The 18,944-nt window shown below is 42.9% G+C and overlaps 2 long non-coding RNA genes across 2 annotated transcripts; one reads left to right on the top strand and one right to left on the bottom strand.

Moving 5' to 3' along the window:
- Window positions 1-6,820: 6,820 nt before the first annotated feature.
- Window positions 6,821-11,610, bottom strand: LOC124693338. The gene is made up of 2 exons (XR_006999988.1): window positions 7,261-11,610; window positions 6,821-7,125 (listed from the first exon to the last, which is right to left on the bottom strand). It is a non-coding gene; the product is annotated as an uncharacterized LOC124693338 (long non-coding RNA).
- A 5,385-nt stretch (window positions 11,611-16,995) lies between these two features.
- LOC124688648 lies at window positions 16,996-18,088 on the top strand. Its single transcript, XR_006998590.1, has 3 exons — window positions 16,996-17,205; window positions 17,279-17,378; window positions 17,469-18,088. It is a non-coding gene; the product is annotated as an uncharacterized LOC124688648 (long non-coding RNA).
- The last annotated feature ends 856 nt before the right edge of the window (window positions 18,089-18,944 follow it).

Below are 18,944 nucleotides of genomic sequence, written 5' to 3'. Positions count from 1 at the left end.
GTATGAGGCACATGCTATTTAGTTCATACTACTTGTCTCTTATTTGAGTTGGCACTTGTTCATTGCATTGGTACTAACGTTTTACTTGTCTTGTGAATGGAGATGCCGACGACATATGTCGTGTACAAGGGGAGGGTTCTGGAGTCTACGACGGTCGGGAGGACTGTCGGAGACGAGTGCACCGTTTCGGCGGCAACAGCTACAAGGGATACCCCACTAGGGTGGAGGCGGAAGGAAGATACGCCCGTTATCTAGCGGGAGAGATGAGGGACATGAGGAGGAACCGGATGAAGACCATGGCGATCGTGATGATGGTCATGACCATGTTGGTCATGTTCTATGTGATTCTAGTTTAGGTTAGGACCTACATTGTGAGGTGTATGACGATACTTGTGACGACTATGTACCAAGACTTCTAACTTTGTGAAACTTCGTCGTTCGGTGTTGCATATGCACATGTGTTGTATGAATCAACACATTCCGAAACGAGACTTGCGTATTTGTGTACCGATACCGAAATGAAACTTGGCTCTCTATGTGCTTCTCATATTGCATGTAATACTGTATAAATATGAACTGCGTTGTAAATATATACTTGCTGTCAAAATTGTATTGTAATATGCTTGTCAAAATTGTATTGTAATATGCTTGGAAAAAAGTGGAAAAAAGAATTTTCGAATTAATTGCCGGCGCACCTAAATGACACATTGCCGGCGCACGAGGCATGCGCCGATGCTTGGAAGCACTACGCCGGCGCACCTGATAGTGCGCCGGTGGAATAGATCTTTGCCGGCGAGCAGGGTGGTGCGCCGGCAGTAGCAGAGATATCGCCGGCGCACAACCAGGTGCGCCGGCAGTGTCCTTTTATCACCGGCGCGTTCGCACCGGCGGGCTCGTGGTGCGCCGGCAATGGGGGTTTTAGGTGCGCCGGCAATGGGCCTTTCCCTAGTAGTGCTAGCTCCTCTTTCAGAAGCCCCATATACAGATTGATGTCGTTCCCTGGTTGTTTCGGCCCTTCAATTAGCATACTCATTTGAATGTACTTCCTCTTCATGCACAACCAGGGGGGAGGTTGTACATCCACACAAACACGGGCCGGGTGCTATGCGTGCTGCTCTGGCTGCCAAACGGATTGACTCCATCGGTGCTCGCGCCCAGCCTTATGTTCCTAGGATCGTCCCCAAATTCCGGGTACTCGAGGTCCAACGCATTCCACCGGCTAGCATCCGAAGGGTGTCTCAACATCCTGTCCTTTTTCTTTTCTTCGGATCATCCGCGTCATCTTCTCCCTTCCTCATCTCCGCGTGCCAGCCGCATTAGCTTTGCTTGCTTAGGATCCGCGAAATACCGCTGCAGACGAGGAGTGATTGGAAAGTACCACACCACCTTCCGAGGAGCTTTCTTCCCCTTCTTGTACCGACTGACGCCGCACTCCGGACATATGGTACACTCTGCGTGCTCGTTCCGATAAATGATGCAATCGTTCAAGCACACATGGTATTTCACATGCGGTAAATCCAGAGGACACACGATTTTCTTGGCCTCCTCGATACTAGTCGGACACGTGTTACCTTTGGGAAGACGTTCTGCCGTAATGACATGTTGTCGTTGAAGGATGTGTCGGTCATTTTGTGCTTTACCTTCATCTCCGAGCCATGAGCGTAACTTTCGGCGGGTATCCTCCGGCCTGCATCCTTCATACAATGGAGTAACAGCGTCTACCTCCGCTTGATCCATCTTGGCTTTCTCTCGGGCGGCAGCTCTTGCGTTACTCGTCCGCTTGAGAAGCAGCTCTTGAAGATAAGGGTCCCGCACTCAGTCCATCGACGATGGTTCATCGTCTTCATCTTCAGGATCGTCATGATGACCTCCATCTTGATCTTCCTCATCATCGAGTCCAGGATCTCCTACATTGTGGTCATCATCATCTCCGGGATCTTCTACATCCCGATCATGCCCGAGATCTTCTACATCCCGATCACCTCGGCCTTCCTTACTTCTTGTTGAATTCCCATGGACAAATTCATAATCATCTTCGTCGCCTTCCCACCGATAGCCATCCATGAAACCACGCATGAGAAGGTGGTCCCGCACCATATCGACTTTAGGGTCCATAAGGCTCGTTAGCTTGCATCTTCGACACGGACATCTTATCTCCTTTTGGTTATTTCTAATCATCTCGTCTGTCGCGGCTTTCAAAAACCTAGCCACAACGCCTTCGCTCATCATGCGGACCATGGTCGCTCGCGGATATAGAGAAAATGGATATCTTAGCATACCAAAAGAAAATTTTGGCATGACCTTCCCTAAAAATAGGACATGTATATGCGTAGTATGCCCAACATTCGCCGAAACGGAAATGAATCAACGTTTCGGCAAAATATTGGCAACTCCATCGCATTTCAAATCCTCGCAAACAAAAACACATGCAACACATGTGTGGAGGCTTCGCATATACAACACACATGTGGATCCGGAGGCTTCGCATACAACACACATGCACGTGACGCTTTTCGCGCATGCGCACGTACACATGATATCATCGAGCTTCGCACATAACATATGTGCATGACGTGTGTGCAAGACGATCGGAACCGTTCACACACAAAGCATAAAACCAACAAAGTTACCGATACGGCGAGACCTAGAGTGTTGGATGAGGTAAAAAGTTGAGATTGAGTAGGGTATTGAGCTAAGAAAGCTTCACCATTAGTTACCTATGAAGAAAATTAAGTTTACCAACTTAATTTTGGTGAATGAAGAGGTGAAAATGAGGTGGGAAGGAGGGGCAACACGACCAGATCCAGATTTGGTGGGAGGTGGTGGTGGAAGAGTGTTTGGGGAAAGTGGGTGGCACATGTGAGTGGAGGGTGAAAAGCAGGAAATGGTCCCGAGTTAGCGATGGCGCACCACCTAGCCGTGCGCCACCGCTAGGGTGACATAGCAATGGCGCATCGCTAAGTGGTGCGCCACTGCTCACCTCGTTACCCGTAAACCCACGCCCGCCCAACTTAGCGGTGGCGCACCATGTCGGCGGTGCGCCATACCTAGTAGTGGCGCACCAGCGATGCGCCATTGCTAAAGCCCTCATCTCTGAAGGGCCCTGGCCACCTCCTAGCAGTGGCGCACCACAAAGACATGCGCTATAAGTAAGCCATGTAGCAGTGGCGCACCATGGAGAAGTGCGCCACTATTAGTTTTGGGTGGGAGCTGGCCTCCTGCCAGGAATTAGTAATGGCGCACCACAAACAAGGTGCGCCACTACTACATTTGTAACAGTGGCCCACCATTTTGTGGTGCGCCACTGCTAAGTAGTAGTGGCGCACGGCCATCATGGTGCGCCACTGAAGTCAACCTTACGGCTAGGCCTTTTCCTAGTAGTGTACTATATTACAGATACACGGGCAAACTAGCCCAAACTTTGCATATAAGGCCGATTCATGCATTCCTTCCATGTATATCCTTCAAGCCCATCCTCAATCGCGGCCCACCTCTGATCCGGTCAAATTCTGGTGATAACAAATAGTTAGTTCATAGTGAAGTAATTTCATACATATATTTGTAGAGTTCATCATACGATTCATCGGATGACGAGTTCGACCAAGAAGAAGAGGAGAACATATCGATACTATTAGCATACCGCGCCGTTAAGAGGCCAAAATTTGGTGGGTCGGTGTTCGGTAGATAGAAGTTGTGGAGAGAAAGGATTGAAGGGCATGAGAAGTTGATGCAGTCGTATTTCAATGAGAATCCGATTTTTTTCGAAAGCTATTTTCGGCGGCGTTTCCGGATGAGTCTCAACTTGTTCAAGCACATTGCAACGGAGGTCACCAAATATGATCGCTTCTTTGAGCAAAGGAGGAATGCCGCCGGAGAACTTGGTCATAGCACATATCAAAAGGTGACCGCCGCCTTGCGTATGTTGGCATATGGTATACCGGCGGATCTTATTGATGATCATTTGGCCATGGGAGAGAGCACTTCTATCTTGTGTGTGAAGCGCTTTATCGTTGCAATTGTCAATGTTTTTGGCTCCACATACTTGAGAGCCCCCAATGCTCAAGACACGGCAAGGCTTTTGGAGATCAACGCCAACCGGGGGTTTTCCGGTATGCTTGGTTCCATTGATTGTATGCATTGGAGTTGGAAGAATTGTCCAACTGGCATGGCATGGACAATTCAAAGGCTACAAGAAGGATGCCACCATAGTACTTGAAGCGGTGGCCGACCAAGAGACTTGGATATGGCATGCTTTCTTTGGAATGCCTGGATCTTGCAATGACATCAATGTTCTTCAACGGTCACCACTAATGACAAGACTTGCAATGCGGGAAGGTCTATTGGTGGAGTTTGAAGCAAATGGCCACAAGTACAACTATGGCCACAAGAAAAGAATCCGTGTGAACTGAACAAGTCTTTGCTTTACTAAATATATGGAGAAGTAGAATTTTAAACTGACCGTGTAACCGTAAAATTGAAGTACACCGAGGCTACGTAATTGACTATGTACTAGACTTAGAGTACTCAATACTGATGAACGGATTGATGTCCATACCTACACATTCCATCAGCCGCATTGCCTCACAATAAAGCTAGTAGCCGTCACTTCCATATCCCGTGGAAATAAAAGGGATGGTCATTGGAATAGAAATGAGCCCAGGGAGTGGAGCCTGAGCTTCACGTCAACGGAACACTTGTAGAAATACTATGAAATCTCGATCAGTATTACTAGTTCTATGAAGTAAATATTTCTATCGTTATTTGTCGCTGCCGCTGGTGGCTCATTTTGTAGGCTTAGGAGTCATCAGGACAGGTCTCGGTGGCCACTATATTCACCAAAGTGTTTCCGGCAAGGATACAGCGGCAGTGGCCATCGTGGTCACGCATTCCGTTGAAATCGAGCCCGCCCGGATCATCCCCTTGGTCGTTTGACGCCATGTGCTGGCGTGCAGCAATCGGCGCACGGCGATAGCAGCGAGTGGCGTTGGCTGGGCCGTGCGGGGAAGAGAAGCGGCGCCCGCAAAGTGTAGCAGTGGTCGTGCAGGGGCAACAGCTAGCAGTGACAGCATGCGGGGATGTGTGGTGGCCGAGACGCCGAGGCTCTACCGGAGTGCTGCTTGCTGGATGCTTCGCACAAAGGGGATAACTTGAGTGGACCGTGGCTTATTCTGGTCTCGTGCAGTGCCGCCACCATGTACTGCAAAAACATAACAGAATTTGCGATATAATGGTATATTCAATTAAATGTATATTGGCTGCAAGTATATGTGTTTAAGTGGATATAATGGTACGGAGTATATATAAAATGTAGAGAGGATGCAATGGCATTTTTCGAAAGATGAAATTTTCGATGACATCTCTCAAATAACCAGAAATTATGGTGGCATTTATTCAATTAACCCTTGATAATATTAGTGAAGGTTGATTGTTTGAAGAAGTCAACCTCAGCCCTTCTTAAATTAGCTGTGCAAGCCTGTAGGTGAACCTTTGTTGGTGATTCTGTGGTTTTACATGCTCCTCATATCTGCCGTTGAGTTCATATTGGTCAAGAACCAGGTAGCTTCTTTATTCATGGATGTTCATATAGTCTTCAGTTAGCTAGAGGGAGATGAATAACTAGGAGCCTACTTTCTTATTATTACTCAGCAGGTAACACTGAGGGATCCTGATTTTCCATTGCTTATACAGTTTTCAGCATTGCGCTAATTGTAATCCCTACCTGATCCATTGAACTTCTGAACGGTCCGGGTGACGAGCCAACATTTTGAGCGTATTTCACTACATGATTAGTACTAGGAAGGAAAATATCAGTGGGTTTCATGCTCTGATGCTCATCATCAAATGCATCCATATACATCCTAGTAGTAACAACCTTCAGATTCAGTAACCGGCTCCATGGAAAATTAATTCTTATGTTTCATTTTGGTCAGAGGGATATTACTCGTGCTGCGCGTTCGGTTAATATGGTTAATTCGGTTCGGTAAATACGGTTTTTCAGTAAATACAGTTTCAATACTTCGGTAAATACGGTTTCGTATAAAAATACGGTTCGGTTTCGGTAATAACCATATTAACTCGGTTCGGTTTCGGTAATAACCAAATTAACGAAAGTTGACGCGAATTTTTGAATAACAACTATTTTTTATGGACATATATTTCGTTTCTATTTTTTAAAGTCCACACTGATTATGTTACAGGAGATAGAGAAATGATAAATAATGAAAATACGGCCAAATTTAAAAAACGTTGCACATTAGAGATTTGAAATAATGAGAATGCAGCCAAATATAAAAAAATGCTGCACATTACAGACTTTAAATAATGAAAATGTGAAAAAATTGAAAAATATGATGTCCAATATGTACTTGAACTCACGACCTATGAAGCATTTATGTAAAATAGCACATGCAAGCCACCACACTATGCTGGTCTCTTGTCTATTATGCACTTGTGAACAATTATAAACGTTCTACGTTAAATAAGTATGGGCCTGTAAAGTAAAATTCGATGTTGGCTAGGATGTTCGGTTTTCTTCGGTTAACCGTGGTTTTTCTGGTTTTTACCGAATTAACCGAGTTGTGTATGGTTAGCACTTTTGCTAACTTCAACCTAACCATAAAACCATAAAAACTGAAATTCGGTTTCGGTTAGGTTTTTTCTGGTTCGGTTTTCAGTTTCAGTTCGGTTATGTGCAGTCGGAGATATTACCCTACGGACCCGACTAGGCAGCCTCCGGGGGCTGGTTAGTCCAAACCTGCCCTCACCCCAAAAGAGGAAAAGAATTCCCGACTGTTTTCCCACGTCCAGAAAAGGCAAGTTCTGGCAGCGCGCGGAAATCGCTTGATTTCTTACCCTCTTTATTACGCGTACGAACCAACTACCCCAGCTGTCCTATAGAGCTACCAAGCCTCGGCTCGGTCTGGACAAAGCAAACAAAGCCCAATTGTCCAAGCTACAAGTTCGAAGATATGTTCTCTAAAAGACTGTAGAGTTTTGGCCAGTAGTAATTTGTGAACACTATGCATCTGTCATATCTATCTTCGTGCATAATGCTGTAGCGTCGTTGCAGGGATACCATTTTACCTTCCTTGATCATGCTGCCACGCCTCCCGCAAACTAGTTTGTCTGAAAACAATTGCAAAATATAAGTACAGTATTGATTTGTTTGGGTTCTCCACGATAAATGGAAGTTGCTTATCATTTATTTGGAGCTTGCATGGGAATGGATTGTTAAAAAAATAAGTAAGTAACCAAACTCACATTTGTGATTCATCAGATGTCAGGTTTGGATGTTCCCCTATTGAAGATGTTGTCGATATGAACGATGTGGAGCCGCTATTTTTGCACTCAAGCTATCCCTGATGCAGTTGTAGGTGAATCTCAAGACCTAGTGCTGCATGACCATGAAGCAGTTCAACATTAAGATCTTGTGTTGAAACCACAGTTGGTAACAAAGTTGGGACAGCAGGAAAGGAACACACTTCTTTACAGCCAAGAAGCATCAACTTAGACATAATTATCAAAGCAACTCAATTACTTTCAGAAATCAACTTAAGCATGGTATCAAAACAACTTGATTACTTTCGGAAGCCAACTTGGTATAATCATCAAAACAACTCAATTACTTTCACAAGTCAACTTAAGCATGGTATCAAAACAACTCGATTACTTTCAGAAGCTAACTTAGGCATAATTATGAAAACAAATCTCAGAATCCAACTTAAGCATGGTATCAAAACAACTTGATTACTTTCAGGAGCCAACTTAGGTATAATTATCAAAACACCTCAATTACTTTCAGAAACCAACTTAAGCATGATATCAAAAGTACACTCTCAAAGTGGGGTTCATTATCAAGAATAATACATCAAAAAGGAAAGCACATACAAAACATCAGTTTGTCTGTAACAAGTATTGTGCACCGAAGACGGAAGAAGAATTGCAACAAGAGAGAATGACTGTTACCGAAGATATTACCCCTGTTCATCTTGATGATGAGAATGAGTAAGGCGAAGAAGCTGGTCCATGCAACCAGAATACTTCTAGCAAGTTTGGCGTTAGATGCAAGAGAGAAAGCATCAAGCAAACAAAATGCCCAGCTAGAATGTTCGTCAAGCTTAATAATAGAAAGTGGGAGGTGACATATTTTGTTTCCAGAACAAACTAGATATTTTGTACAAAACCAAACTTAAGCATGGTATTACAACAAGGGTACTTACTTTAGGAAGCCAAAAAATGCACGGTCTTGTAACCAACTTAATCATTTTCAGAAGCCAACTTAATTACTCCGACTGGACAACTTTGTCATATGACAAAACAACTTATTTAGGACATAGATACCGGCCAACTCGAGTAACACTACACGTACGGATAAGTTTTACAGAATTTGCTTACGGAATCAGACGTGGCACTGTAGGCAATGTAGAAAACTAGAATGTGCTCCGATTTTCCAGGGAGGAAAAAACAACCCAGCCAACCAATTCACCGCACGTCCATCTCAAAAAGAAAAAAATTCACCGCACGTCATTCCGTAGAGTTTTTGTAGGCTACTCAGTCCGTAGGTCTAGTGTTATTGGGCCAACTCATGGCATGGTTCATGGCATGGATAAAGAAAAAATCAACTTAAACAATAACAGCTGACCAACTTAATTACTCGTGGTATGTTAATCATAATGACAGAACAGTTTATTTGAAACATGAATAATGGGCAATGCGTAGCATGATTTATGGCATGGATAAATACAAAAGCAACTCAAACAAGAACGGTTGGCCAACTTAATTACTCCTGGTAGACAACTTAATCATAATGACATAACAACTTATTTGACACATGAATAATGGGCAACGCATCGGATGATTCATGACACGGATAAATTTTAAGAAAAAAACAACTTAAACAAGAACTACTCGGAAATTCAATTCGGCTCCCGGGTGCATATGCTCCCTATACCAAAAAATTATGTTTCGAACTGTCGAAAAATTTTGACAAAAAATTCTACATGTACATCTCCATAATATACGTGTGTTTGTCAAGTTTCGCGAGGTATCAATATTTTTTGTGGTCTATGTAAAAAGAGAAAATTTATCTTCCGAAAAGACTTATTTTAAGCATTGAATTTTTTCTTTTTTACACAAGCCACACGGCAAGTCGATTTTTCATGAAATGACTTTGTGAGCGTGTAACATGTGAATATGTACGTACCAAGTTTTCGTTTCAACTTTTTTGAAATTTTAAAACATGTGTAACATACATTTCAAAATAAAGGGAGCATATGCTCTCATGTGCCAAAACACCACTCCCAGAACTACTGGCCAACTTAATTACTCCTAGTAGAAAAATTAATCATAATGACAGAACAAATTATTTGAAACATGAATAATTGGCAACACATCGCATGATTCATGGCATGGATAAACCAAAAAGCAACTTAAACAAGAACTGCTGGCAAACTTAATTACTCCTGGTAGACAACTTAATCATAATGACATAACAACTTATTTCAAACATGAATAATGGGCAACACATCACATTATTCATGGCATGTATAAAACTGATGGCCAACTTAATTACTCCTTGTAGACAACTCAATCATAATGATATAACAACTTATTTGAAACATGAATAATGGGCAACTTTTGGGATGATTCATGGCATGGAAAATCAAAAAGCAACTTAAACATGAACCACCATCCAACTTAATCACTACTGGTAGTCAACTTAATTACTCCTGGTATTCAACTTAATCATAATGATAAAACAACTTATTTGAAACATTAATAAAGGACAACTTCATGATTCATGGCAAGAAATAATTAAAAAGCTACTTAAATAAGAACCACCAGCCAACTTAATTACCCCTGTAGTCAACTTATTCATAATGATAAGACAACTTATTTTAAAACAAGAATAATGGACAACTTATGCATAATTCATGGACAAAAACAACTTACTAAAAATCAGTGTGTATCTTAAAATCATGGAGCTAGAGTAAAACTTAACCAGCTTATGGACCAACTAAACACATGGTGCCAGAGAACAGCTAAGATGAATTAAGTAACCATAGTCATGCTTAACAAACAAACATCCCAGTCCAACAAACATATATGGTACACTATGGAAATTCCTCTCTGCCATACGGTACACTATGAATCACTTTATATTTCATCACTATGAAGCTGGCATCATAGTAAAAAAAGAAGGTCCAAGTTCCCAAGGAACCTACAATACTGCAAAAAAATCAAGGTAAAAATCTACCAAAAAACTCAGGTATAATAATCGTGCTGTCAGAAGCACAATGGGAATTAATTTGTCGCTAGCCCAAACCAAAAAATCTGTTAAGTTGCACACTGATCTTCATGATTTTAAGTTATTCAGGATTAATTTGTCGCCAGCACAAACCAAAACTCTGTCAGAAACTCAGGTACAATACCCAAGAAATAAGGCTGGGACTAATTTGAAATCCAAACTGAGCCATCCCAAACCAAAAAAAAATCAAGGGATAAAGAGCATCATTCATACATCATAAGATGTTCCCTTACAATCTAAAGTCAAGGCTTTGGCTACACGATCTGGGAAGAAATTGTTCCAGATTGATCCGACACCTAACAGCCGCACGCAGGCAGTATACTCATTAGCAGCAGAATTTTGAGCTCTTCTAGTAACAGCACACTTCCAGTTCTGAAGAAAAGCAGCGGAAGGAAGCAAAATCTGAGTAAATGCTCCTTAGGTGGGATAAGGAAAAAAAATTCCAGTTGCAAATTTTGGACTTCAGAGATACAGCCAGACTCAAAAATTATTGGACAGTTCGTCCAATGAAGGCAAGCGCTTCCGATTCTTCATCACTGCTGAGACAGAATGTTTCGAGCTGCTACAATTATTTGGCTAAGATGGTCATGTAGCACAATGCCTGTAGTACCGACACCATTCTCAGCAATGAACTAACCATATAGCGATCTATAACTATTGTCAGCCATACACAGAAAAGCTTTATAACCATACATCCAGCAGGGGGCGGAACAGCAAGGCGAACCCCCCACGTCCTAAGCACCAACATGGCCATAATTCCCGCAAGTGCAACAAAGAAATCACGCAAAATAGAACTGAAATTTGAGCTTGATGATAACCTCGCGTAGTCAAAGTAGCCATCTCTTTCACGATTGTTCGTCACCAAGCATCCAGGCATCCTGCGAGGCTCGCCCGACGCCGACGAAATCGGCGCCATGTGGTGCGCTTCATGCTCGGCGCCGTAGATCTCACCGCACTTCCGCGCGGCTCGATTTCTTTCGACGCGCGCCCTGCTCATCGAGTTAAGCCCCGCACTACCGCGCTGCTCGCTCCCACACCACAACAAGGCGTCCCTTCACCGACGAGCACGTCACTCCTCCCGCAGGAGGCTCGCACCTCCACGGCTCCACCGACGAGCACGACCCTCTCCCGCAGGCGCGCTCTATCCACCGCCGAGGACAGCAAATCTCACCCCCGAACTACCTCCAGTCCTCCATTGACCAGGAAATCGCCAGAGAAATTGGACGGAGAAAACCCTAGCCAATCGGGGGGATGGGGAATGGGGAATGGACAGAGCGAGAGAGATAGAGCAGCGCAGCGGCGAAACAACGTCTACTAGCGACAAGGCAATTGCCCATCGAGCGCATCCCAGGAGCATCGCACGGCCAGAAAACAGAGGCTGAAATCTGTCAACCGGCCTCCAAGCACTTTTTAGCATCTGGGTTACCCTAATGTGTGTGTACTATGTACGGCTCCGTATAAACCAAAGAGCTACATGCACATGTGATAAGGTGATGGGTTAATTTAGCTCTATAGTAATGGATACTATTTTATCAATATCAATATATAACACGTCATATGTTTCTTTAAAAGTGAAGAAATCCCACAAGACCCATCACTTTCCTGTAATGAAAAAAAATCATTATTGTGTTATAGATTACTAAAATGGTGAGATACGGCAGTCATTTATCATCTCAATGACTGGTTTGATGGTGCATTCGGTCATGCGGACAATACAAATTAAATTCTATGGAAAATATAGTTCTCACGCATCACCCCCCGCCCCCAAACTTCCTCTATTTAGGGCACTGCCTCTAGGATCGCGAAGGGCCACCGCCAACGAGATCCCGTTAGAACGACAAATTCGAGCGGCTATGGTTTGTGCACGCCACAAGATGGGTTGGGAAAGACCTGAGTGGCTACGCAAAGCTCTAGAACCGGGTGGTAGTCTCATGTGTTGTTGTGGCGTGAGTTAAAGAGATGATGATCGACATCTTATATAAATATGGTAGGAGGCAAGAGATTCAAGATAATGATAGACCCTTCGGTTCGTCTCCCACTATTGCGTGTCGAGACCATTCAGTTTCGTCTTCCACCAGTGCAAAAATTGTACACTTGGCATAGGTTCTAGGTTGGCTCATTCACGAAACATGACACGAGGGTCATGATGAGGCGGGTGGCGGAGGAGGAGAACACATGTAGGCATCCTCTTCTCATGCTCATACAAGTGGTAGAACTGTAGAATAGCCTTCCCTATAAGCAAGCCTAACTCGAGTGTGGTGTTTTGGAGCTCACGCTCCATGGAACCGTTTTTAAAATAAATTAAAATAGACCTTCATAGTTAAAAAAAAATTATGGAAAAAATCACCTATATGTGACTGATGTATTCTCCCAGTGTGTAAATAAACAATGCAAAAGACTCTGTATTTTTGGCCATACGAAATTGACAAAATTGTGGATCTAAAGTAATCGAATTGCATATTTTCGAACCTCCAACAGTTTTCGGATTTTTTTTCACTTTTTCCCACAATACATTTTGTTTCACCTTGAGATTTTGCATGTTGGTAGAATGTATCATTGGCTACATCTAGAAGAAAAAGACATGATTTTTTGAAACCATGAATTCCTATTTTGGATAAAAACATGACCCATGTAGCTCGGACTCCATTTGGGTTTCGAGTCCAACTCACACTAAACTAAGACTAGCAATGTGGGACAAAATCGTAGTCCCACTTCTCCCTCAGCTATTCTTGCAAGTGTGCGCCCATAGTGTGAGGCCTATAATATAAAGGGCATGAGTGGTTACGCAGTTGAGTATGTACTAAAATTTAAGTACTCAACAATTATAAATGATTGATGTCCCGTGCCTATCTCATGATAAAGCTAGCACATGTGACTTCAGAACCATAGATGGAAATAAAAAAAAGATGGAAATAAAAGGGGTGACCATAGACAAATGCACTTAGAGAGGTAAGAGAGTGGAGCTTGAACTTCACATAAGCAGAACACATATAAATAAACTATGCACCCTTGATCATTACTCATTTTTGTAACAACAACATAATTTGATCAGAAGCCCATGTTTTTGAAATAGCTTTCTTATTTTGTGGTGCCATGTTTATGTGCATTTGCTTAGAAAAATATGATTTATTGAACTTGTAATCTTGTTATTGCACTAGTAAACGGGCACGTGCAACACACGACCCCATCTACTCATCAATACCAGATTTAAAGTTCATAGAAGCGGAAAGTATATTTATTTGCAGAATACTTCACTTAAACCTTGCTATGAAGAAACTACGAAATAAGAGCTCGGAAGAAGACTAACCTATGTTATGTATGGTTTGTCGATAGATCAAAGTATTTGTTCCTTCAAGTACATTGTAATTGTGAAGGATATAAAGGATATAAAGAAGAAATTGCATGAGTTCACTCTGAAAAGATCAGTCCTTGCAGCAGAACCTTCTAGTTACCGCAATTTCTGAATTTGTGTGCTTGCTTCAGCCCTCCTTCATCATTGCCTGATACAAATTCATTGTACAACCTCACCACACACGCTGCAGTTAGCCAATAACCGAGTTGAGAAATATTTTTTGCTCACGAATTAATCTTCCGTCAAATATCTTTAGCTTCTCAATTGTGTGATGTCTCGCTTCAAAAAGAAAAGTTGTATACTGAAGCAGACCTGCTCATGCCCTTGACAATAAATAAAGAAAGATTGTTTCGATGAATCTCTCGCATTAAGATAATGGTAACTTGAAACAGATTGTAGTAGATCACCTATCACAAATTTAGTATGCGCATCTGTCATCTTTATTTTTTGCGAAAGACAGTACAGGCGAAGAGACTCGTAAATACGTACATACACTCACACATATGAATGCACGTACGCACACCGTACCCCTATGAGCACCTCCAAAAACTGAACCCAAGAATTTAATCCGGGGAGAGATTGACGAAGTCGCCACATATATAAGCCTTGTTGCTACAATGAGAAATCAAGCCTACAACCAAAAGCACCTGCCAAAAAATTGTGCGACGAGGAGGTCCAGAAGACGCAAACTTGCAGCTTCAAATATTTTCGTGTGGGCAGTGAGGTGCTGCAGCTTCAAATAGTTTCATGTGGGTGAGCCGGCGGTAGATCGGAGAGTCGGAGAGGAGGTGACAACGATGGAGGCTAGAGGCCACGGTGAGGAGATGGTGGCATGGGCGGTGACCTAGCGTCTAGTCGATGTCAGATATATACCGAAGGCCAGTGGGACAAATATCAGGTATGGAAGATGTGCCTAGGCGTGATTCCAGGAACATGATGGTGGCCTCGAGGGATCCTAAAGCGATGGTTTTATAGACATAAAAACGAAGCAGACGCCGGTAGATCTAAACCATTTGATGATACGACATACCGTTCGATTTGATCAAGCTCGGTAGATCCGAAGGTGATGATTAGTCTGTGTACACAAAATTTTTTGGACATGGAAAAGAAAATGTTTGCTGTTTTATAAGTGGACATAGGAAATAAAATGTTTGCCCTTAATGTAGATGCTTTCTGAACTTCAAGATATGAAAACAAATTTTCCTAATTTGTGTTTAATTCTTATTTCTGTTTTCGGTTAACACAAATTGTTTTTTGATTGAGACATGGACGATGAGTCTGTGGATGATTACTATGATATCATCAAGAAGATGGTTGCAAGTGAGGATGACATATTCGACTTCTATAACAACTATGCTCTTGAGAAAGGTTTTAGTGTGCGGAAAAGCTATGTCGAGTGGGATTTTGGCGATGTTGTTATTTCTGATAACACGTACATGACTAATAAGTACAATCTTCCCTTTGTGCCGTTTGTTGGGCTGAATCACCACCTCAACATTGTTATTTTTGGATGTGGTATTATTGCTCACGAAACAGGGGAGACATAGGCATACGAGTGGATGTTGCAGACCTTTTCTGAAGCAATGGCCCATAAGCATATCTCTTTCTATATATGGAAAGTCGAGAAATTCTCGTCGAAACATGGAGAAATTGTGCATATAGAAAACTCTAAAGAAAGAAAAAAGGAGACACATGCCATGATTTAAAATCTTGGCGATAGAAACTTGTTAGAGTTCGGCTCTAAGCAGGTAGTGTGTGAGCAAAGGTGAGGGATCAAACCGTTCACCTCACGTCAACCTTCCACTTCCCTCCCCTCGATAGGTCCCAGGTGGGCGGTATATAGGATCAATGCAGAGAGCAATCAGGGTGGTATGGTCTGACATGGTTCATAGGTTGTGTGTGTGGCACATTCAAGAGAACATTATACATCATCTAAGTGAAGACGCGGTTAAGGAAACTTCAGATCTTTGATCGCTGTTTCATACAAGAGTATGAGAGCAAATTAGTAGATTTATTTAAAAGGAATAAAATAACTAGTAAGGAGTCGTGGTTGCATCAGATGACAAGCTCGTTCCAAATGAAGCACCTCTACTTTGTAGCAAGGTAGATGTACGAAAGGCATGCCAGTTTATCTTCTACACGTAACTTGACTGAACCGTGTGATACCTGCAGCCCTCACTTGTGGAGCTCTGGGTTGCACATGCTACCGCGCATGTAGAAGACGATGTCCCTAAGAGAGCCTGCTTGGAGGCGAATGCAAAGTTCGTGCAACTTCTTGTGCACGAGGTCCTCGTCGTATTGGTGCATTGTTCCTGCTTTTCGCCACTGCCTCACCCGAGTGGATGCCCCTCCCAGCCGAACAACAATGTCCCTTTACCGCGGAGGAGGAGGACGCCAGGATAGCATGACCCGCATCCGCAACGGCGCTTCCATAGACGACGACTTGGTGGACCTAAGCGAATGTGTCCGATTTGGGGGAGAGAGTAAGATAAGAAAGAGTCGACTCAGGAGAAAGCCAGACATGTGGGACCAATGGATGTAAAATGACATATTTACCTTTTTAGTAAATAAAATAAATTAGTAATTTCTGGTACTTTCCGGTACCTATTTATGTGTACTTTTCTACTAATAATATCCGTACTGTTGGATTAAACTGATTGCATGATTCCTAAAATCACCAATCATTGTAAAACTTGTATACATATGACTAACTCTATGTTGAGACATTGTGTGACCTATATGAGTCACAATAAGCTGCAATACTTCTATACTGTTTTTAATAATGAAAAAAAAGACATATGCATGGATTGATGCAAAGGCGCAGCAAACCCCTTTTCAGAAAACTACTGCCCGTATAAATAATAAAGCATAGCAAAGATACTTTTTTAGGTAAAAAACTGAGAGAAGCCAATGTGTTCACTATTCTACTGCTTATAAATTGGACCCCAGAGCCACAGCCATGAGAAGGAAGTGAATCATAGGAGAGGCAATATATAATTCGATAATGGAGACATATCCAGACTCAACCATCGAGTGAAATTCAATTAGTGATTATGCTTCAAGTAATGGTCTTCTGGACTTTTGGGAGTGAGAGGTATCGGGATTCCGCGCCGATGAGACGATGGACGCGGAGCGAACGCGGATAAATTGCTAGGTTCCGTGCCACAGAATATCAGCGACGAAAAATACGAAAATACCCCCATAAATCCCAGGCAAGGTCCTCCTCTTTGGCGGCGGTGCAGCGACCTAACCCTCGTCCGCACCGGCGAGGCGACCTACCTCTCGTTGGAGGCAGCGCGGCGACCTCCCGCTGGAAGCTGCACGACGAGATCCCACGCGCCGGAAGCTGGACGATGATTTGTAGGTGGTAGCCGGCGGGTCGGCGGCGCAGCGAGCTCGCCTTAGCCGAAGCAGCCACGACGACTCCCGCCTCTCTGGCGGACAAGGACCCTCATCAGAATTTGTCTTCAAAAGTCCAATGTTCAGTGTACCAATCCAGAGTTGCCGAAGCAGCACGGCGACTCCCGCCTCTCTGACTCCCCATAATGTAACACTCCTATAACTTCAGTTCCTTCGTATTCAACGGTTGGACTCATGGATGAGGCTAATTTGGCCTGCAGGAGATGAATACGATCGAGGGGAACGGGATTGCTGCCATATTGCTGCGCCTTCAGTATTCTTCCTGCTGGAGCATACAAGTTTGGAAATGGGATAGTCCTGGTAAAAGCAGCTTGGTTATGCACTTGTGTTGTTTAATGTTTTCTATCATCCTACCGTGTAAGCCTCAGGTTCAAATTTACATGATTTCAGATGTAGCTGAACTTTGGTTTCTGTCCTTCTGCCGTGGTGTACAGCTTCTATCTCATGGTTTAGCTGCACTACCTGGTACTTTGTTTGTTCTTCTAAAATTTAAATTCAGAGAGATGCTATTACTGCCGTGGAGTAGGTTAGTTCTATAGTTGCTAAGGCAGTTCACTTTTTAAATTTTATATGTTGTATTGTCTGCTGCTGATGGATGATCAGCGGCAATGAAAATGCTTGATTAGTGGCAGCGCTACCAGGTGGCAAGCAGGGAGCGTCGCCTTGGTCGTGTGTGATCTTTCGGCCACACCCTTGACACAAGTGTTTTCTCGGATGCACGTTGTCTTTCGACTATGTCGACGGTGCAGTGTCGCGGCTGAGTCTTGATTGACCAAGGTCGTTCGATTACTCAAGTGATGCCTCGAGTTGGGTTGTCACTCCCGCTGTCATGTTCAACAGGTTCTTCCTTGTGATCGTTGTGCTTGTATCGTGATGGGTTTTCTCATCAGTCAAATGTCTCCGAGAATTCTCGAAGTGAACCCTTTTCTCTCTCAGCTTTTGTGCGTTGTTGGTGTGTGTGTGTGCGTGCGTGTTTTTCCATTTATTTCTCCTCATGTAACCCCTCTTGAACTCTGGTTGCTTTGAATCTATCTTGTAGAGATTGTAAAGCCTCATAGGCAACATTGAATGAAACATATTTAGGTGGGGACTAGCCCCCCTTTGAAAATTCATTTTTTTTATGAAAATTGCTTTTGGAACCCGGGCTCCATGTAAACTTTTTTTTGAAAATTCAAAAACGACAATTCAAAGGTTCAGAATAATCTGAAAAAATGGTGGGTGTAGGCTATGATGTGTTGTACCAACCTGTAAAATCTCAACTTGAAAATATCATGTATTTGGGGCATAGAAAAAAATGAAAGTATCTGATAGATTTGAGGGGTTTGGTCACCGGTGACCACATTCTCTTAGGGTTAGGTTTAGATCTGGGTTTATGCTAATCTACGTCTAGATTGTAGTTACTTAGTACTAATGTTATGCAAATTATGTTTATTAACGGAACTAATGCCTTGGAAAATATTCCGCTAAGAAACTCCGGCGAACTCTTTTTCTTTTCTTTATCGATAAATGGAATGTATTGATATCGCGAAGACACCAATTGCACCCAGCCTCTGCAACGACACCATACCCTAATGGTAGTACGGATGTACACAACAACAAAAAGAAGAAGAACGTAAAAAAGAAAAAGTCATGCTATAGTGTGTCGATCCTTACACCAACAGCACAAACACCACTATGACAACACTTAAAGTCCAAGTTCTGCAAAAGTAACGTCTTCAATAAGGAATAATGCACAAACGACATGGTTGCCTGATCATAGAATTTATGTTTTTACCTGAAGAATGGCTCCACTCTTAAAACAATGTTTTCAATAAGATCATTACCAGGCACAACCAGTTAAGGCCAAACCTTAAATTTTCACCCTCA

Source organism: Lolium rigidum, chromosome 2 (assembly GCF_022539505.1).
Source record: "Lolium rigidum isolate FL_2022 chromosome 2, APGP_CSIRO_Lrig_0.1, whole genome shotgun sequence".
Taxonomy (NCBI): domain Eukaryota; kingdom Viridiplantae; phylum Streptophyta; class Magnoliopsida; order Poales; family Poaceae; genus Lolium; species Lolium rigidum.
Note: the sequence above shows the minus strand (reverse complement) of the source record. Positions and strands in the feature narration are given on the sequence as shown.